General features: G+C 36.8%; 1 pseudogene; it reads right to left on the bottom strand.

The window, feature by feature from the left end:
- The window catches only part of LOC117406733 (propionyl-CoA carboxylase alpha chain, mitochondrial-like), a 169,988-nt pseudogene that overhangs the window by 63,518 nt on the left and 85,786 nt on the right, over positions 1 to 20,684 (bottom strand).

Raw genomic sequence — 20,684 nt, 5'->3', positions numbered from 1 at the left:
ATGATTCATTTTATGCTGTCCATGTATCTAAAACTATACAGATAGCACATTGTATTACCAATTGCAACCTTATGTGGTTACCACTGTGACAGGGTAGAAGCCCTGCACAGGTAAATGGTGTGGGTTTTGTAGCTGTGTGAATAAAAATCATATATTTTTAATTTGTTTGGCAGGGATGGGGTTAGAATCATCTCTGCCAAATTGCTTAATTGAGGATCAATTAAGCACAGCCACATGTTATAAAAGGAGAGCCAGCACCTTTGTTTGGAGACAGCGTTTGAGGAGAGAAGACTGAATGTTTGGAGAGGTGATTGTTAATCTGAAAACTACTGAAAAGGTCTGAGTGTTTCTCTTTATTTTCGGTTCACTGGTACCTTGTTTTATTTTTCCTTTTGTTTGAACTGAATGTTCACATATTTGTTTGGAAGTAAAGGGATTAGCCCTCCTCATTAGGCAGGGAAATGATTGTATCGTTACAGCCTTTCACAGCAAAGGATTTTATTTGTTTATTTTTCTGTGAAAAGTATAACTTTGTTTCTTTTTAGAGGTGCATTGAGTGTATCAAAATAAACATGTGTGAGAGCACTTTATTCTACCTCTGGTGTCATCTGTCTGCCTCTACCCGCGTGCACACTGGTCCCTACTTAAAGGAAGCAGCTGCCCTACTTTCCATCCACTAGGGGCACACTTTCACACCACATGTTTTCAAAAAAAGTAGAATCCTAACACTTCTGTTTTATTGTTGGTGGTTTGTTTCACTAGATTCAAACTGATTATAGCAGAGCCGCATGTTGGAAAAAAAACTCATTGTTAGTAAAATTCAAAACTTTTTTTCTTTGACTTATGATGGAAGCAGTCCAAAGTAGACTCCAGTTTATTTGTTTAAAATGGTTTCTCTAATATGACATCATGAGAACATGCACATTGGTATAACTGTAATACATACAGCATCCTAAGAAATGATACTTGCACAATGATTATAGTACAATAGTGTCCATTACCACAGTATTGTGCAGCAATAATTAATATGGCTATTGGCACAGCACCAATCAGAATGGTTCATCTCACTCAAGACCCTGCCCCTTCAACTTACTTGCACATGCCTTTTTCTGCCACGGTACTGTGGTAATAAACCATGAACTGCAATAAAATGGTAAGAAAACAAATGGGATACCAATTTTCAATTATATGCAAAATAAATAATGTGACATATAAAACATAACCTACTCTAAATATATAGGAGACGCCAATTTTAAAGACATTGACTCTTTTTGGTTCTGCAGGGTCCTGTGGAAATCTTTTTGGGAAGTAATCTTTTGAGAAATCATGCAAAGCTAAGGCAACTTTAAAATACATGTGTAACGAAGCTGCAATAATCTGTGTGGTTTTTCAGTCATACTTCAGAAAACACTGATGACAAAATATAAGCCTTACAAATGTAGACACATTGATCTTTCTTACAGTGGAATGTGTTGTATGGGCATGGTCAAGCCAATGGAGACAATTAGGGGTTTAGTGTTCTAAGGTGTTTTTTTTTTTATTTTTTATTAAATATTTGTATTAAATGCACACAATTGGAAACAGATTGTGGTATTTTATCTGGGCATGGTTTATAAACTTTAAAATGCCTGAAGTCATCCAGACAGCATTCCAAGAATCGCCATTTTAAACATGTTCCATATGTCCAATGTTCTGTATGTAATATCTTAAACAACTTATTTCTGCAATCTTTTGACAGTCCATTTAAAACATAACACATTTGAGTTTTTGAGAGAAAAAAAAAACACAAAGTAGTATGTCAAATCAGATTGAAGGGTTTGAAAACATATAAAATGGAAATGCAAAAAAGTTCTGTATCATGGGAATGTTTAGAGGATATAAACAGTGAAAAGGTTAATTTCTACTGGACACCACTTGTAATGGAACTTTACAAAAAGAATACAGTTTGTGAAGACACCATCTGAAAACAAGTGGCCTGTATCTTTAATATGGTCAGACTTTAGAGTTTATAAATCATTCAATGTTAGTCAATTCTCATTAAAACGAATTCTCATTAAAACGAATATTCTACATGGCCTCGGCCAAATTTTGCAGTAGCTTATTGTAAATTACTTCTTGTAATACGAATTCACTCAAAACTAATGTCCTGTTAGCGCAAATAATTTTGGAGACCTCCCAGGGAAGAACACTTTGAATAAAACAATCACCCTAGTTCAAACAGCTGAGTGTAAAGGATATTGGGAAATGTATTGACTTCAGATTAGCGCCTGTTCTGCTTTAGTGTTGTTTTGGGACTACAGACCTTATGATGCCTTTCGAGTTGCCATAGTGCTCACCTATCAACGCCATTTCCATAAAGCAGCGCAAAAACGTGCACTATCCTTGCATACAAAAGTGGTGTTAAAAGCAGTGGATAATGCACCACCATAAAAGAAAAAGAAAGTACAAATAAATGATATGATTTTTTTTTCCTGGTCCCTTGAAATTCTTATTAATAAAAACTGACAGTATGGTTTTGAAATGCTACACCAACGATGTGACCTTGCCACTTTTACAACAGCACAGCTGGGGACATATCATTCAATTTAGCTTGGCAGAGAAAAGGTTAAATTATCTTTTCAATAGGCTCACACAAGTTTAAAATCAAGGTTTTGTTTGTGATAAGTTATTAAGTCAGTACATGCTCCTTAACCAGGAGGAAGCAAGGGCCAAGGGCATCTTGGCTGCTATTTCTGATTACATCAAGAACCATTGCTGGCAATTGTGTTTGGTGAATCCTACCTTGGTAAAGAACTGGCCCTGAACACCTAAAATCAGAAATCTGCAGCTTGCCCAGCCCATGCACCTCAGCTTGAAAAAGCACTTTGTTTAAACGATCACTCCTCATTACCAACATATATCATTATTTTCTGATGAAACTCAGCAGCCACAAAGAGAGATGTTTTTGTTGTAATGCCAGTTGTATAAATACAAGATCTCATTTTGTCAAAGAGAAGCTGGACTTCAAAACAACAGTAAAACTGTGAACCTTACAAAACCTTTCAAGAAACCTGTTTGAAGTCCTGGAGTTTCTAGTTATGGGTGAATGAAATGAGAATTCTATCGCAACAAACGATCATCAAGCCCATATGATGCCCTAATTAAATCCATGTGAGCTGCCTGGTCAAAAAGGCTTTTCACACAGCACCCTACATGATCTGAGCTGTGTCAAACACAGCAGCAAGGAGTATCAAAACATTCACCCTCAAATGATGCAATTCCTGTTGTGACCAACTGCACTTTTACACTTACAAAAAATACAGATGCACTGAAATATTAACAATTATACACCATTATTACAATTATTTTTAAAGATAATTTAATTTAGCTCATTTCCCTGGCTAATGGTTTCTAAAACTAATAATAGTATACTCTTCTGTATAAAATAAGGATGCAAATTAATTGCGAGAGCCAGTAAATTATGTTTCTTTTCTATTCCCATTCATTCCTACATAGAAGAACAATTTATTTAATAGGAGTGACCTAAAGTAGACTTGTTCAATTGGCTAGGTATCTTTAAGCCTAACAAAAACATGTAGGCTACATTAAAAGTCAAACACTGAAAAGCATTGCTTATAAAATTTAAAAATAAATAAATAAAAAGTCCCAGGAATACATGGAGTGTTAAGTTGAGCTGTTATCTTATTACAAATGAATGTCCTTAGGTAAAGGTCATAGTTGTTTAATGCAGAAGAAATAAATCATAAAGGGACTAATAAAGGTAGAGTTAATGAGACAGGGGTCACAATGTCTGAGCAATTGAAAAATGCTAGATGAGCCAGATCAAAGAAACTGCACTGCAGCTTCTCAGGAGGGATTAAACCCCTTTCTGTTTGTATTGTCCTGCTGTTTTACTCACAACCCTTTATGAGCTTCCTCACAGAGATGGACCGAAGCTTGTTATGACAACAGCAACAACAAACAGAATGCCAGAATTTAGCTTAATCTGGCAGCCACACACTTCATCATGAACATCTACAATAGGTTTAACACTAGATATGATCACCTCCACCTTTTTAACATCACATATAACATACACCTACCAGAAATATTTCTGTATTAATATTGTAATTGATGCTGATTGACCTTAGCGGAAACATCTGTCTATGTTATTTAGGTTCGTAAAGTTTTACCATATTGTAAATCATTACTGTTGAATATATTTCATATTTTTTTTAATTCTTCCTTCAGTGTAGACCTACACATCTGTGTCCCTAAGAACCGTTTGAACAGGACTTGCAGCCCAAGTCATTTTCAATGTTCGGTCTTTTAAAATCGCATCCTCAGAAGAATTTCTCTGTATAACACACAAATGTTTGGCTTGTTATTTAGTATTTGATGCAGTTTGATCTCTTTAATTATATGAGGAATGTGATTTGCAAAAATCATTCACAATGGATAAATAAAATATCTGGATCAAAGAAAGAAAAAAAAAGCACACATGAAAAGAAAAAAGAAATGTGAAAATCACATTCACAGGCCCACACAGGATACAGTGTGGATTCTGGTGAAAGAAATACCTCCTTATTCTCCTTGTAGAGAAAGTGGACTCTGATACTTACATGTTAATTAGCAAGAGAGCTGGGACAAGTTAAAACATTCCTTTATGAAAATGTTCTATGGAATTCTATAAAATTCTATAGATATTTGCTAGACAAAGAGATGAGGTACCTTTTATAAGATTAAATAAATAATAATTAATCACAAGCTTTCAAGACCTCAAGGTCTCTTCTTCAGGTGAAAGTAGGAAAGAGAGATTGATGTTTTTTGCAAAATCTTTATAGAATTATATAGAGAATTGTGAAATCTCTATGGAGGTTGGCAAAATCTCTATAGAATTCTATAGAGAATTCTGGAATCTCACAGAGTTCTATGGAGGTTGAGAAAATCTCTGTAGAATTCTATGGAGCATAACAGAAATTCTATGTTCTACAGAGAATGGCAAGATGATCTCCACAGACTTCTCTATGGATATCTATAGACTGCAATTGGGGAATGTATTCATGGCAACAGGGTAGATGCATTTTTATGTATCATCTAAAACTTGTTGGTGAAATCGAGGTGGGCAAACTATCTGTGGAAAAGTTAATACAGGAAGGAAATACGATATTTCAGAGAACAAACACACACAGATTAAACATAATTAGATTTTTTTTTTTGATGAATAAAAAGAAAACATCACCAGTAGCATAAAATAAGGGCCATGTCCTATCAGATCAAATGGTTTGTAAAATGTAAATGTAATTTCTTTTTTTTTATCATTGATATAGCCACATGTTAAAACAATGTGGCATTAAATGGTTAATGTTCACTAGCCACCAGCTACCAGCTGTAATTAAACTATTATATTGAGAGAAGCACAGAGTTCAGCTGTGTACCAACTATAAATACCATGTCAAAACCATGTGGTCAATGATATGGCCAGATTTGAAAGCAACAGGACAGTGAAGGATTTTTTTTTAAATTATTACTTTACTGGACATAACTGGTAATGCAACTTAAGAAAATCATACAGAATACAGTGGTGTACCAAACATCAGAGTGTACTCTCTCTATATGCAGCTGTAACTTCAAAAGTCATATAATCTCAATATGTCAGGAATATTAGGTCACAGGTCAATTTCGTTGTCTGCATCACATTTAGCTTAAAGGGTTTACATAACAATGCAAATACGAAGTCACTACCTCAAATAATTTCTGAACAATGCTTTGACTCTGTGGCAGTGGCAGCTTTGTAATAACTGGCAAAAATGTTCTTGTGCGATACCCACAATCAAACTTGGCCTAGACAACACAGAATACACCTGTGTACCGAGTATGAAAACAATAACTCGAAGCATTAGGTTTTTATCATCTGGAAACCGAAGTCAAATAACCCAGATATGGTTGCCATCTCACAGGTCAATGTTAAGAGTGCCATTACATTTTGCTTGCAGAGTTTCCACAACACTAAAAACTTGCCAGCTTAAATTGCTTATGAGATATTAGCAGCAGTACGTGTGGCGACACCTGGTTGACAAACTCATCCAAGCTCCCCTTAATAATTAGGAATGGTTAATAATTAGGAAGTTTCAGTGACTTGTATTCAACACTTCCACAGGTTTCTTTTTGTTTACCTGTCGATTTAAAACACGTGAAAGGGAATTACTGGAAAAATCTGTCTATCTGCACACCCATACTAAACATTGCAGTGGAAATTACAGAAGAAAAGCAGATCAAGTACATATACAGTAAAAGGTCCATCAAACACATACAAAACAAAATTGATTGATTCATATATATATATATATATATATATATATATATATATATATATATATATATATATATTTAAACATATTTAGTTGTAAGTACCAGAAAGACGTTCACCTGTAAATGTAAAAAATAAATCCCACGGATGCTTTGCTTTGTCAGAATCTCTTTAGCTTGACCAACATGACTATATAACCCCTGCTAGGCAACTGCATAGCTGAGCTACCATGATAGATATTACGTGTATGGTACTTAATGGTAAACACTGGTTAGAGAATCTAGAAAACCAAAAAATGTACAGAATTAGTTGTTTTTGTTCTGGAACAGGTACAAGGCGACATCCCCATGCCTTTAATTATCTGTATGAATGCCATACTGTAAAGGGACTTACAATATAATCATTTTGTCAATAGTGTACATTTTTTAATTATAAAAAATGATGTAAATGTATGCCCTCGTTGTCCATGTGTGTTATGTTAGCATTGCAGAACTGGTATTTCAAAAATGGACAAGCAAAAGAAAACAAGAATGGTTGTCTGTGGTTAGTTTAGAGTCATTTATCTTGGTGTGATGGGTATTTATCCTGGCAGAAGGGACTTACAGTGTAGGTTGATCCTGATCGGGACACAGTCACTGCATGAATGCCCTTATCCAGCTTCAATGACAACTCCCACCTCTTCTGCACTTGCTGGGCTGTGGAGACCCTGGGAAAAAAAAAAAAAATAGATCAATGGTTATAAAAACACTTTATCAAAGACATATCTGGATACAAGTCATTCACTGCAATTAAATACAAGTAACTCAATAATATACTGTCATTATTTTGCTCTTTGCTAATTATGTGAAATACAGGAAGCAGTGAATTAGTGATGAGTCCTTACAAATTCATAGAACTTGCTCAATATATTGTCAACATGGCCTCACCATCAATTAGCCCAATTTGTGAATTATGGAATCATGAAAAAGGGATCAGAGTGGCAGAACATTCCACTAACCTTGAGTCTAAAATGAACATTTCCTGCATGATTTAATTTATTGCAAGCTCAATATACCACAGAGGCTTCTATTTCAACTACACGTGCCTGCAGGAAAACTGGAAGGGTTCAAATACGTCATTGGAACACGAAAGCGAATTGTCCCTTTGTCTCTATTAAAAAAAAAAAAGTGTTTTATATTCCAGTAAAGTGGAATAAAAGACTCCCCTTTATATTAAAGTTTCATCAAGAAAAAGTAATTTAATAATGGTAGGAACCTAATGATTCCGAGTTAGGAGTTGTATTAAGGAGGGTAAGCAGTTAAAAACTTCCACGGCTGGTTTAACAAAATAGAATAGTACTAATGTTAACTTAGATAGGTAGACACACAATTTTTTCACACATTAAACAGCAAACAGAAATGCAATTGCTAAAAAACAATGTTGATAACAGAACAGACACATCACAAATGGGACATGCAAGATTTTTTTTTTCTTTTATCCGAGGATGCAAATGTGGTCTGCTGTATAAGGGAGGACAGCTTTAAATGGTTCATGGAATTCAATTGAAAGCCCACTAGAAGAAACACATTCTACAATCCAAGAACAGCTCACACCCAACACTGCCTTTACCGTCACAGCTGAGCTTTTATTGCACTGTAGGCCTTAGCGCTACTGTCCCCAAACGGCCAAGGGCCTAAGTCTGCAATCCCAAAATGGCCAATAAACTTTTCCTATAATCCCACATTGGCCGAAAGCCTAAATCTGCAATCAAAAAATGGCAGAGTGCCAAAGTCTCCAATCAATCCCAGTAGATGAGGGCCAGACACTGGCAAAGTGGCCCTGCTGTATATCTATGGTGCTGCAGACACAATGCTGGCACATCGTCAAAAACGACTCAACTGAGAGGAATCCTTTAGTTTCAGGTGGACAGAGCTCGAGAATCTCAACAGCATGAAATCAAAAGTTTTGAAATAGTAAATAAAGCAATATACTGGGATTTTAAACCCTTTGCTGTGCTGTGGGCCGTTTATATACTGGTACTGGTACGTGGTGGCAAATCCTCTTCCTCTAGTAAAAACATTTCATCTGTAATATCCCATCTTTATACTTTTGGCCAAACAATGTTGGCAGTATTGAATTGTTTTTGTCTTTATTTGGACAATTAAATAAATCATTAAATCTGTTTGTATGTGTTACTTAATGATACATTTGACCTACCACTGTAAATGCACAGCAACTCCAGAGCAAATGCATCATGGGGCAGCAGTGTGGAGTAGTGGTTAGGGCTCTGGACTCTTGACCAGAGGGTCGCGGGTTCAATCCCAGGTTGGAGACACTGCTGCTGTACCCTTGAGCAAGGTACTTTACCTAGATTTCTTCAGTACAAACCCAACTGCATAAATGGGTAATTGAATGAAAAAATAATGTGTGAAAAATAATGTAATTGTATGTAAAAATAATGTGATATCTTGTAACAATTGTAAGTCGCCCTGGATAAGGGCGTCTGCTAAGAAATAAATAATAATAAAATAATAATCAATAACACTTTAGAATTCTCCCACACTTAAAAATCCATAATGAATTCCATACAATTAACAGAATTTTAAGTAGCCTAAGTACATTTGCAGAGATCGTCCGTCTTGGCGAGGTACCAAGCTATTGTAAAGACAGATTGTGGAGCTGTGGATGGAATAGACTATCCACAGCTTACTTAGTGTGCAATCTGCAAGAGGGGCAATTTAAGACTGGCAGGCGCTGGGCTGCCCAGGATTTCATGTAGCAGCTGTATATCCCAAAGGTTGTAAGTGTAGGGCCTCTGTAAAAATACTATCTTTGGCTACTGGCCAACAATTTGTAAAGCAGCCTCTATATGCAGTGGGTCAAACCAAATGAAGGCACAGCTTTATAAATACTGCAAACTTGACAAGGGGAGTCTCATCTCTGACAAGCCCTAGCACTGAGATTGGTAATAACATGTGCACTCAGACACTGGCAGAAGAGATAGCTGCATGCTTTTGGCCCCCCAAGATGAAATAGGCAGCTCCTACTAGTCCTCATCTAATCCCTAATAGCACCAGCAAAAAACTGCACAGATTATCTGGAATCAATCACTCACTCACGTTCTTCTGTCCCTGCGACACATCTGTGAAACTGTCAAATGTATTTGCTTTACTGTAACCCTGCTGCTGACGCCGATGACAGGGCACCCTAGCAAACGTATACACCCTAGCAAAACGTATATAAATAAAATATGACCCTGATAAACTACAACAGCAAAGCATGGGGGTGGGACGCAAAATATGCATCCATTGAATATGACAAAAGGGTTATAGGGGGCAGTGTAGTTTCTGAACTGGCCATGTTAAATACCATGTAAGGAGAGGTATGTTTTGTTAAATGGCTGATTCTACTATTTAAACCAGTTGATCCTGGCAAGGGATTTCTGTCTGCTGCTTGAGTTACACAGAACCACCTCTGAAACATGGAATTGGAAATGAGGGAAGAGTCACAAACACAGAGAATAAAAATGTAATTAGGATAAAAGCCCTCTATGCCGTATGTGTGGAACACATCAAAGAAAACTCTCTCTCTTTTCTCTGTTTGTACTTTACTGTTCAGTTAAACTATGCATGGTGTTTCTTTGAATTTACTGTGAGTAAAATTATGTAACTCATTCAAAACAGATCATACAAATTCAAAACCGTTGCAAGAAAAAATAATAATTCATGCGATAATGCGATCCCGCACTTTGGCTTCTATATCAAATGCCTAAACATGCCAATATTCATCTGAAGTCCAAATCATCAAAAGCCTGAATAGACAACGTCTAATCATATAGGATTATAGAGGTTTCAAAAACCTAATTATACTAAAGACACTAAAGTTTTTATTTACTGTGCCAATTGAACAGGAAAATAAAGAAGACATATTGACTTAAAACAATGTTAACAGTCAAAGCATCATTAAGGAATTCTTCATCATAACTTTAACAGCGGGGAGTCTGAAAAATGATCAAGAATAATGTGCCGTGCTTTGTAGCAACTGAGGTCAGTTTCTGCATAGAAATCCTCATTGAAAAAATAAAACAAAAAAGAACTTCAGAAAGTCGGCCATTCATCTGAACAGAGTTCAGAGAATTTCCAGCACCGTGAAAGATATTTTATGCGAGCACATAGAAGTATTCAGTGGGGGTAGAGAGAAACAGCTACATGGAGACTACAAAGCCGGCCTCCCATGGTTCATGAATAAGTCGAGGAAATGATCAGAAAAAAAATGGAGAGATGTTTAGACAGATGGCCCACTTAAAACGCCTGGGATAGAGCAAAAGTGATTTTAATGAAACTTTAGATTTTGCAAATAATTGATCTTTATTTTCTGAAATCCCAAGAAAGGTGAATGAGTAAAATGTTGTATGTGCTACAAGTGCCTGTCTCGCAGACATAAAAAAGTACTTATGCTTTAAGCGTTTAGATTAAATAAAACTGACATCATAAACACAAAGAGGCAAGGAATCAAATGGAGGAATTTGGCGCCAAAGAAAACAAATAGCAGGGGATTCTTTGTTTCTCTTGGTTCTTAAAGGAGAAAAAGAAAATGCTTTGAGCAAGCAAGCTTTTTTTATGGTGCAGAAATGTTTCAAACAAATAACTCACTGTAACTTTTTGGATAGATAATTGTAAATGTAACTTGCCTGAAACATGCATTTAGAGAGATTCTTTTTTTTTTAATTTAAGCTATTTTGCATACGTTTTATGCCAAACTAGTTATTTTCATCCAAAATGGGTCACATGCAATATGTATTACTAAAAATATAAGTACAGAAGAACCCCTTAAATCTGAATTTCTCCAACACAGAAAATGAAAAAGGTTTGTATAGACGGAAATCCAAATTTTTACACTGGTAGAATGTGGGCACTTTTCCAGTTTTGATAAGCAACCGTTCTACTCTATGCTTATGTATTTATTTTAACTTACAGTATAGCTCATGCCCTGGGGTCACAAATGTAGTCATGGGTTTTCTCTGCATAAAGGAAAACAGGACTGAAAAGGGATGTATCCAATTTGGTCTAGACAGGTGATCAGTCGTGAGGAACTAGGTTTAGGTCTTATTAGGCAACCTCTATTATCCACAACATTTTAAGAAATAAAATCTGAAAAGTTAAAAAAGAAAAAAAAAAAAAAAAAAACTTTGTCGGGTTTGTTTTCAACACAGCCTTTACTTAAAGCTGCCACTGTTCTAAACAGGTTTGTCTCTTTAGCACACGCCTTTCGATGCCGTACTTCCGTACAGCAAAGCTTGGCCCCATTAGGTATGAGATACGAACCTGTACTGTCTGCAGTGTAGCTGAGGTATACCAGGGGAAAGTGGAAACAAGGCATTGGAGTGCTTTATAACTAGGGCTGATTTTTGGTTTTAACGGATAAAAACTGATAAAACACACCCGATACAAAAAAATTAAATTGGTATATATCCAATAAACACCGGAAAAACACTGGAAATAGTTACTCAATTCATGTTAACGTGACCTCTTTCCCCCCTGTGAAAAACAAATAAAATACCTACAAACAATACTTTAAACCCACCCCAACTACTGAGTGGCAGCACATTCCTACATTTCTATTGGAGGATTGTAACACGCTTGCGAGATTTAAAACTATATTACAGTACAATAGGGAGTATTTACACGCTTGTGGAATTTAAACAGAATTGCAAATTGTGGCGAAATGTAAAAGAATGCCTAAACACACAAAAACCCTAGAAGAATATGTCCTTGACTATAAGGATTTAGTTGTGGAAGACAGCAAAGGAAAGAAGATACAATTGAAGTGTGCAAGTACTGTAGAGTTACTATACTTATTGTGACATAAAAAAAAGAAAGTAACCGAAAACAATAATTTCATACTGTATTCAAAAACTGAAAGCCATGAAGAATTGTGGGAACTTTGTATTTTGTTATAAATAGGGCTTCTGTTTTTTTTTTTTTTTTTTTTTTTTTTATTATTAATCATAAAAAAACAGAAGCCCTATTTTTAACATTATAAAAATAAAATAGAAATTTCAAGAAAACATGCACCTCAGTAACTGCTCTAGATTTTTACAATTGATCTGACCCACTTTTGTCCATCACTGCTGCAGCAAAGCAGGCTGGCGATTAGGAGAAACACCTGTGCTCAGAGAGGGGATACAGCCAGCATCCCCACCTTCAAACAGGAGAAAGAAAATGGATTTTCAATTAAGATTAAATAAACTGCCTTATATTTCTCCCATAGAACAGACAACATGTATTAAGTGTGCAAGAATATCGCCCTCCGTAAACAAGGCAACTATTGCTGCCAATTCTTCAGCACTCTCCAGGAGCCACAATAATAACATCCCTCCTAGTTTACCTACCGGCTGGAAGGACGAGAGAGAAATGTACCTTTAAAACAGGAAAGGACTGCAAATGTTTTGTAATGGTGTGCAAGGTGAAAATGGTTGCGGTCCAAATTGTTTATCAATGTGAAATGCCTGTTATTAAAATATAAAATTACGTTCCTTTTCCAGGAGCTATGAAGGTATGCCAAGCACAGCCTCAATCTTAACAACACTGAACACCTTGGTAAACAGAATAGGTCTGTTTATATTTTAGAAATCTAATTATGTTTTACCAAAATATACTCAAAAGGTATGATTTTTGTTTTATTCTTTCTAAAAATGACATGTTGCAATCCTTAACTGGATCTGCATCATAGCACTGCAGGATGAGGCTCTCTTCATCTCAAATGCTGTATAATCTTTACAGATCATCACACACTCTGCCACATGTACAGAAATATTAACACCTTTACTGTAATGCATTAGATTATAGCGTGTTGTATTCGACTGGAAATAAATCTTTTTTCTGGGACCAATGATTAGTATTCTTTGCAATGTTCAAGGCTTCCTGGTTTAAAAAATGGCTGTGACGTACATGCACTTTGTATATACTCTGTGTGTAAGCATTTGTGAAGAAATATATACATCTCATTCCCTGTCAGAATTATTTTGAACAGTGACTCTGTATTTGCCTTTATATGTATTGCTCTATAGTGCAGCATATCTGATCTCCAGCACAGTACAGTGTGAAGCAGTGATACCAAAGTCAGCTGGACAGCGTGATGTTTACCGGTTTACCTGCGGCTGGGTAATTGATCACTAGGAGAGAAATTAGTCAGTGAGGCAAATCACTGTATATCCCAAGATCACAGTTCCCCACTTTGAAAAGCCTCACCTCACTGGCCGAGGCGGGGGCACTGCTGTTATTGCTAATTCTGTGCTTGCTTCCTCAGTTCTTTCTTTGCCAGCCTTTTCTTCATTTGAGCATCTCGTCGTCAAGCTCCCCTCTCCCATGTCCCTCACCCTTGCTGTTATCTACCATCCACCAAAGAATAACTTGGCTTTTATTACCAAGTTTTAGAAATTCCTCTCCCTCATCTGCACTTCTACTGACAAAATCCTACTCCTAGGTGACTTCAACATTCATGTTGACATGCCTTCCTCCCCCCTAGTGACCAACTTCAACATGCTCCTGGACTGCCTTGGGCTCTCTCAATCTGTCAATGTCCCCACTCACACCCGAGAACACACCCTGGATCTGCTCATCACCAGGGGTCTTGACCTATCCAATCTCTCTGTCTTAAATATCTCTCTCTCTGACCATTTCTTAATCAATGCTAATATTAATCTGCTCCTTCCTCCACTACTGATACTGTTATTTCATTCCATCCCAAGAATCTGCTGAATCCTCTGAAACTCTCGGCATGTGTCTCTTCATCCCCTCTAACTGGTACTCTCCCATCTTTGACGATGCAGTGACCCTCATGTGGCCCATGGTACACCCTCGAACTTCGATTGCTTAAGTCTGCCTGCCGCAAGCTCGAGTGCAAGTGGAGGTTGTCTGGACTAACGGTTCACAGAGAGGTCTGGACCGACCAACTCGGTAGCTACAGGCGTGCGCTCGCCACTGCTAGGGTGAAGTACTTCTCTGAAATCATAACTATGGGACACGGTAAACCTAATGTTCTCTTTAAGACCATTGACCAAATCCTACATCTAGCCACTGATAGATCCATCTCCCGTTCTTCCTTCTCTCTTACCTGTCATAATTTCTCCTCTTTCTTTCGGAACAAAATTGACATCTATTCTATGCTCTCCTGCCACAAACTCAGTTTACTACTAGACCACCTTGACTCGCCGTCGTTGCCCCTCCTGCTCTCTCCTTCTTCTCTGATGTCTCCGGCCTACTGTTGAAATCAACTACTGCCACGTGCCCCTTGGACCCCTGGCCGACTAATCTTGTCCGTCTCTGTGCTTCTGATCTTGCTCCCTCCATTATGCACACTCTCAACCTGTCCCTGGATTCAGGCTCGGTTCCTGCTGCCCTCAAGCTTGCCCGAGTTACACCGGTACTCAAAAAACCCTCCCTCGACCCGGCTGACTTATCTAATTTCAATCCTATCTCCAATCTCCCTTTTCTCTCCAAAACTCTCGAAAGGGCTGTAGCCAGTCAGCTGATCAAATATCTTATGGATAACAACCTGCTTGAATCGCTATGAAAGGTGTTATATAAAATAAAGATTGATTAATTTATTGATTGATTGGGATTGTGCACAAATTATCAAGTCATTTAGAGAGGAATCTGTTACAGTGGACAATTGCTGTCTTGGGCTGCATTCACACTGGGTCCGTTTCAAACAGACTCGTTCTGGTTTGTTTCGTATTAAACAATGTATCAATATGCTTGTTGTTCACACTTATCTGTGAGTTAAGGGGCGGAGTTTGTTTGCATGTGAGTTAAAGTGTTTTTTTTTTTTGGTCCCTTTCCATTTTTTTCAGGACTGAGTTTGTTTGTGTTCACAATGCAGTTTGCAAGTGCACTCAGTTAGTTTATATTGTGTGTGAACTGGATGTTTACAATATCCTACAAGGCATATTGAAAGATGGCAGCTATTGGATGTATTGCTCCGGTTTTTAATATAGCATGTTTTAGATAATTACATATTGCTGTGGAAGAAAGCACTGGGGGAGCACTTCATTAATTTAATGAATACATTTCTTGAATGCCGTCAGTATGAGAATGCAGTTTACGCAATTCTGCACGGTTCTCCTAATGTCAGCATTAAACAAAGTAATTTGAGAAACTATATTTTATTATTTTTGTGAGTTTTGTCAAAGATTTTGGTGTCTGACCACATTTTCTACCAGAACTTCAGTTTCTTGCACTGTCCATGTAGTTTAGGATTACCAGATTTCCACAGTGAAAAACAGGAAGGTTTTTTTTTTTTCTTCTTTAATTTATTGACGTCGTAGCAACTCTGAAGCCAAAAATAACAGTACATAAAATAACACAATAATAAATTAAACATCAGGTGAATTTATTGCAGATGATAACAACTCATTATTTTCTTTCTATTGTCGTCATCTTTTCAAAATATGTTATATGTACAAAAAAGCAAATTTAAAAAATAGATCAGCTATTACCATTTAACGATCAGCTTTTACCATGGTGTACACATAATCAAAATGATTAAACAAATAATCCATAAGATTGTTTGTTTTGTTTTTGAATGGTGCTAACACACAACCTAACATATTACTCTACTATTAAACTTGCTAAACACGCTGATAGTTTTCTACTTAAAAAAAAAATCTAAAATAAATAAATAATAATAATAATAAAAATTAAGGCTGAAAAATTGAGATTGTGACAATCTCAATTTTCCCAGGATGTCTGGTAACCCTAAAGCAGTTCCAAGATGTTGTTTGTTTACTTCCGAGTCAGGTTACCTTGTATAGTTAGTTTCCCATGTGCAGAAGGACCGAGTCCAGCTGTTGTTCACATTGACGTTCAGCAAGCGAACCAGACTCAGTGTGTTTGCCAAATGGACCGACACCACCTCTTTAGGTGGAATCGTTTCCCAAGCAGACTTTGGGGCCTTTCACACCTAGTTCACTTGGAGAGGATCATTCACACTAGAGTTCAGTTAACACCTAAGTTTGGTTTGTTTGTGCAGGTGTGTATCGTCAAAAATATTAGTTTCGCATCAGAGTGCGCACCAAAGAAGAGGACTAGGATTCACCTGAAAGGGTGGTCTCAGCTCGATTAAGGGGGAACTGTAATGCATTTCCCACTTAAAGCCGGCCAGTGTGAAAGCAATCACGTTAGAATTTACAATGCAACAGAGACCGAACCAACTGGTGGTGATGTAATGCATAACCCACTGTACATATTATAATTTACAATTATTATAATTAGTATTTTTAGGTTTCATATATAAATAGCTTGGTCTCTCGCATAATTGGTCTTTCTGCCTTGACATACTTTTTCTGCGTTTATGTGTCATTACAATACAATCATATTGAGATGAGAAAGGCTGATAAACAGGGATTGATAGGGACTGCATACAACTCACCAATGTCGGGATAATGCCACTGGCAATGCAACAGCAGACAAATTTAAAAAATGAAGTGTTCCTCCTCATTTGTCGCCTTTGAAAACATCTCCGCCTTGCACATAATGCAACACGAAAAAACGTCTGTGTTGTTCAACAATATACGTCTTTCGTGCTAACATTCTACCAGCAGATGTTGAATAAACAAAATGTACATGCATAGTACTCACATCACAAGCCTTGCTTGGGCGGAACCCTCCATGTTTAGTAATGAACACCCGTCTGGGCATTAACAGGAAGATATCATTTTGGTCACGTGCACAAATCCAGACGATCAGATTCACTTAAAAAAATTGCAGTGTGAAAACAAACACATTCTGGTGCGATTACAGTCCAGAAGACTTGAACTCGCTTGGAGGAAAAATGCAGTTAGTTTGAGATCTTCCAGTGTGAAACCAATTGAAGCAAAATTGCAACATTTTCATTCGTTTGTAAGTGAATTCTAAAACCAATCTTCATAAACAAACTAGGTATGAAAGGGCCTTTGTTGTCCACACGTCACACCAAAATGTACCGAACCGTACTGAGTGCGGGCCAAACCCTCTAAATGGACCCAGTGTGAACACAGCCTTGGAGGAGCTTCTGTAGTAACACAGCAACAATTTTCAATAGTTCGGCTTAGACACTGCAGAGACTAGGACACCCTTTCCAAGGAACAGAGACTATGACACTCTTTATAATGCGTTCAACACAAGCCTAGCTATCAAGCAGGTGTAATGGACTCGCAGACACAGTAGCTCTATAGACAGTCCAATTACATGTACTAAATTAAGGATGCTCGTTCACCATCTCAAAATTTCTTACATTTGCCTTCTACAAATGGCTGACGACAGACATCAACAAATCCTGTCGACTTATGATGCAGAAAAAAAGGTAGTTGTCTATTTGTGACAGACAGACGCAGGTATGGATGAGGCACAGGCATTATACTCCCTACTTGCAAACACTGTTGATTTGGTGTGGGCAAGCTTGGAGTTTGGAGAGAATCTCCTGCAGGAACTGTGGGAGCATTGTTCAAATCTGGACCGACGTGATCCATACACTCACAGAAAAAAAAAAACGCAAAATTGCAGTCATTCTGTTTTTTTATTCCCCACCAGATACTTCAATTGTTTAAGATGCAACCAAATATCTGGATGTTTAAAAGAGTGGAATTAAATACAGGGATACAGGACTGCTCTTTTTATCCTCTTGAATAGTAAGTAAAAAATAAATAAATCAGAAGTTGTACGATCAGAAATTAAAATATTTCATATCGAACTATCCAAAATGAAAAGAGGAAGGTTAAGGGCCAAGAGAGAAAAATCAATTCTCCAATGCCAGTGGTGAATGGGAGAGGGGTATGAATAGGATTTACCAGTGGGGTGCAGCAGCTGCCAACTATCCTACAGCAAAAGCATTACAATAATACTGATGAAGTGTGCAATTGCTTTTAGAATCACTGCAAGGGAACACAGACACTGCCATACATTAATTAGTCTACTGGAGGTTCTACGAGTCTTTGAAATAATACAATAATATTCATAATAATAATAATAATAATTATAACAGAAGATCAAAAAAATAAGCATGGATTTTATAAAGAAAAATATAATTAGGTTTTAATTTGATGAATTATTTATTTGATTTTGTTATCCAGTCTGGATATCCAAAACTTGTATGAAAACCTTTTGCATAATCTAACCCACATTATGGGTTCTAATCGCATGTTAAACTACTTGGTCCTTGCAGCTATGGCACAGATGTTTCGTGCATAAAACTGCTTGAATGTGAACTAATGCTTCCCTTAACGTGAAATTATATGCTGCGCAACTTTAGTTAATGCAGCCAACCCTCAGCGCAGTCAGTGCAAACCCTTCATTATGAGCATGAGCGGTACAAGCCCTAGCACCTATTTTTATGCTGTATTTAATTTACATTTTTCTTCCTTGCCGATAAAACCAGACAAGGAACACAGAGACTATGACACCAAGGCATCTCTAAAGCACAAAAGGTCAGGTTTTAACCTGTCAAAAGCAAAGTACTTATTAGAATAAATCTGAAACCTCACAAAAGGTTATTGTAGGGTACGGATTCCAGTTGAACTGCAGCACTTTCTACAGTAAAGTGTGCTTCATATAGATCAGCATTCGAAAATATTTTCTGAGACACCGAGTCGATCTGTTAGTGCCGTTTGTTTTCAAACGACAATGAAGCCAGATTTACAGAAGGCCTTTTATTTATTTTTCTTTTTGAGGTTCTTTACAGTAAATTAAGGATTTCGTTCTGGTGTGTAACGCTTCTTATCTTCAGAGCCTAGTATGTAGAAGCTAGATCCCTTCTTTCTTATGCCAAAATTCAGGACAATCCTTAGCTATACTTCCTTTTTTATATAAATCTGAGCCTTATAAAAAAAAACAAGAAACAAACAAAAAAACACACAATTTTTGGGATTAGCTATACAGAAGTTTCAATATTATTATTATTATTATTATTATTATTATTATTATTATTATTAATAATAATAATAAATGATAGTTTATCTATCTTACATAAGTAGAAAAACAAATACATAAATAAATAAATAAATAAATAAATAAATAAATAAATAAATAAATAAAAATAAACTAGGCTGTTCATGTTGATAAGTTATTTTGCCTGTACTTTCTTACATAAATCTATGGCTGGAATTGACACACATACTGAAAAGATGAAAGCTTTGCAACCCATATAGAAATTAGGAAAATATTATTTGCTGCCAACACAAGTACCCCATAGGAAGTGCTGAAGGCAATTGGACTTCAACTCGTAAACATAACATTAGTGGACCCGTGAGATAATATAATGCAGCCACACCTGAAGAGTCTAAATCCCTCTAATCCACCAGTAAAAACAAATCTAAAGCCAAGCTGCACCTCGCCACCTAGGCTGAAATAAACACTTTATCTGTTTTCAGTGACGCAAAGTAACTGAATGTGTATTATTTTAATGTGTTCGAATTAAAGTTACAATTATAGTCCTGTAGTAGAGAAATAAAGACCTCATCAATTAAATGGGTTTGGGTGGCACCAGCTACACAAGTGTGTCATTGAATAAATAGGGAAAGTTAAACAAAATCAGGGCTAAGGTTTAACAATGAAACAATCATCAATCATCCATAGCAGTTTCCTGCAGGAAATATGTGTCCCCCATTATCTATATATCACAGTTAAATACTCACACTCGTGAATGACCCCGGTGGCACCAACAGTCTTTTAGATAATAAGCTTGAAAAACTGTTCTGATTTCCCAAGGAAATCTTTGACAGATAACTATCAGGTTAACAGAGGAAACACAGGGAACACAGAGAATAGATTCAGCTTTTTTAAAATATATTATTTTTAATTTGGATCCATTCTCTTCTAAAGTATTACTGTTCTCTCTCTCTCTCTCTCTCTCTCTCTCTCTCTCTCTCTCTCTCTCTCTCTCTCTCTCACACACACACACACAATGTAAAAATTAAAGCTAGTGTATGTATCCTGGCCTACACAAATAATAATACAAAATCTGCTGGTTTATGGCGCTGAATGGTGGGGTATTGACTGCCTGTTCTGACAACTTATTAATGAATATCTTGGCATCCCAGAATATATAACAGTCCGTTCTTCAAATATATGCAAATGACTCTAAAGAGCAAGCCTCCTCACATGTGTATACATACAGTAACTCATGATGCACTTGGTGGAATGGAATGTACATTTGCACATAGGTGGTTTTGGTGATCTAGAGACCTATTGATCTTAAGAGTGATACATCCAGAGGAATGGCAAGGATGGGTTTGTAAAATGAGACAATAAGCATACCAATATTACAGACAGAGCAGCAAATGATGTGGTACAACAGCAAGAAGTGACCGGTGGTATGCAATGACAGAAATTGGTTTCAGTTGCTGGACTCCAGGGATATCAGCGAGTGACAGCAGAACAGG

The sequence above is a fragment of the Acipenser ruthenus genome, chromosome 8 (genome assembly GCF_902713425.1).
Source record: "Acipenser ruthenus chromosome 8, fAciRut3.2 maternal haplotype, whole genome shotgun sequence".
Classification (NCBI taxonomy): domain Eukaryota; kingdom Metazoa; phylum Chordata; class Actinopteri; order Acipenseriformes; family Acipenseridae; genus Acipenser; species Acipenser ruthenus.
This window is presented reverse-complemented; position numbering and strand designations above follow the sequence as displayed.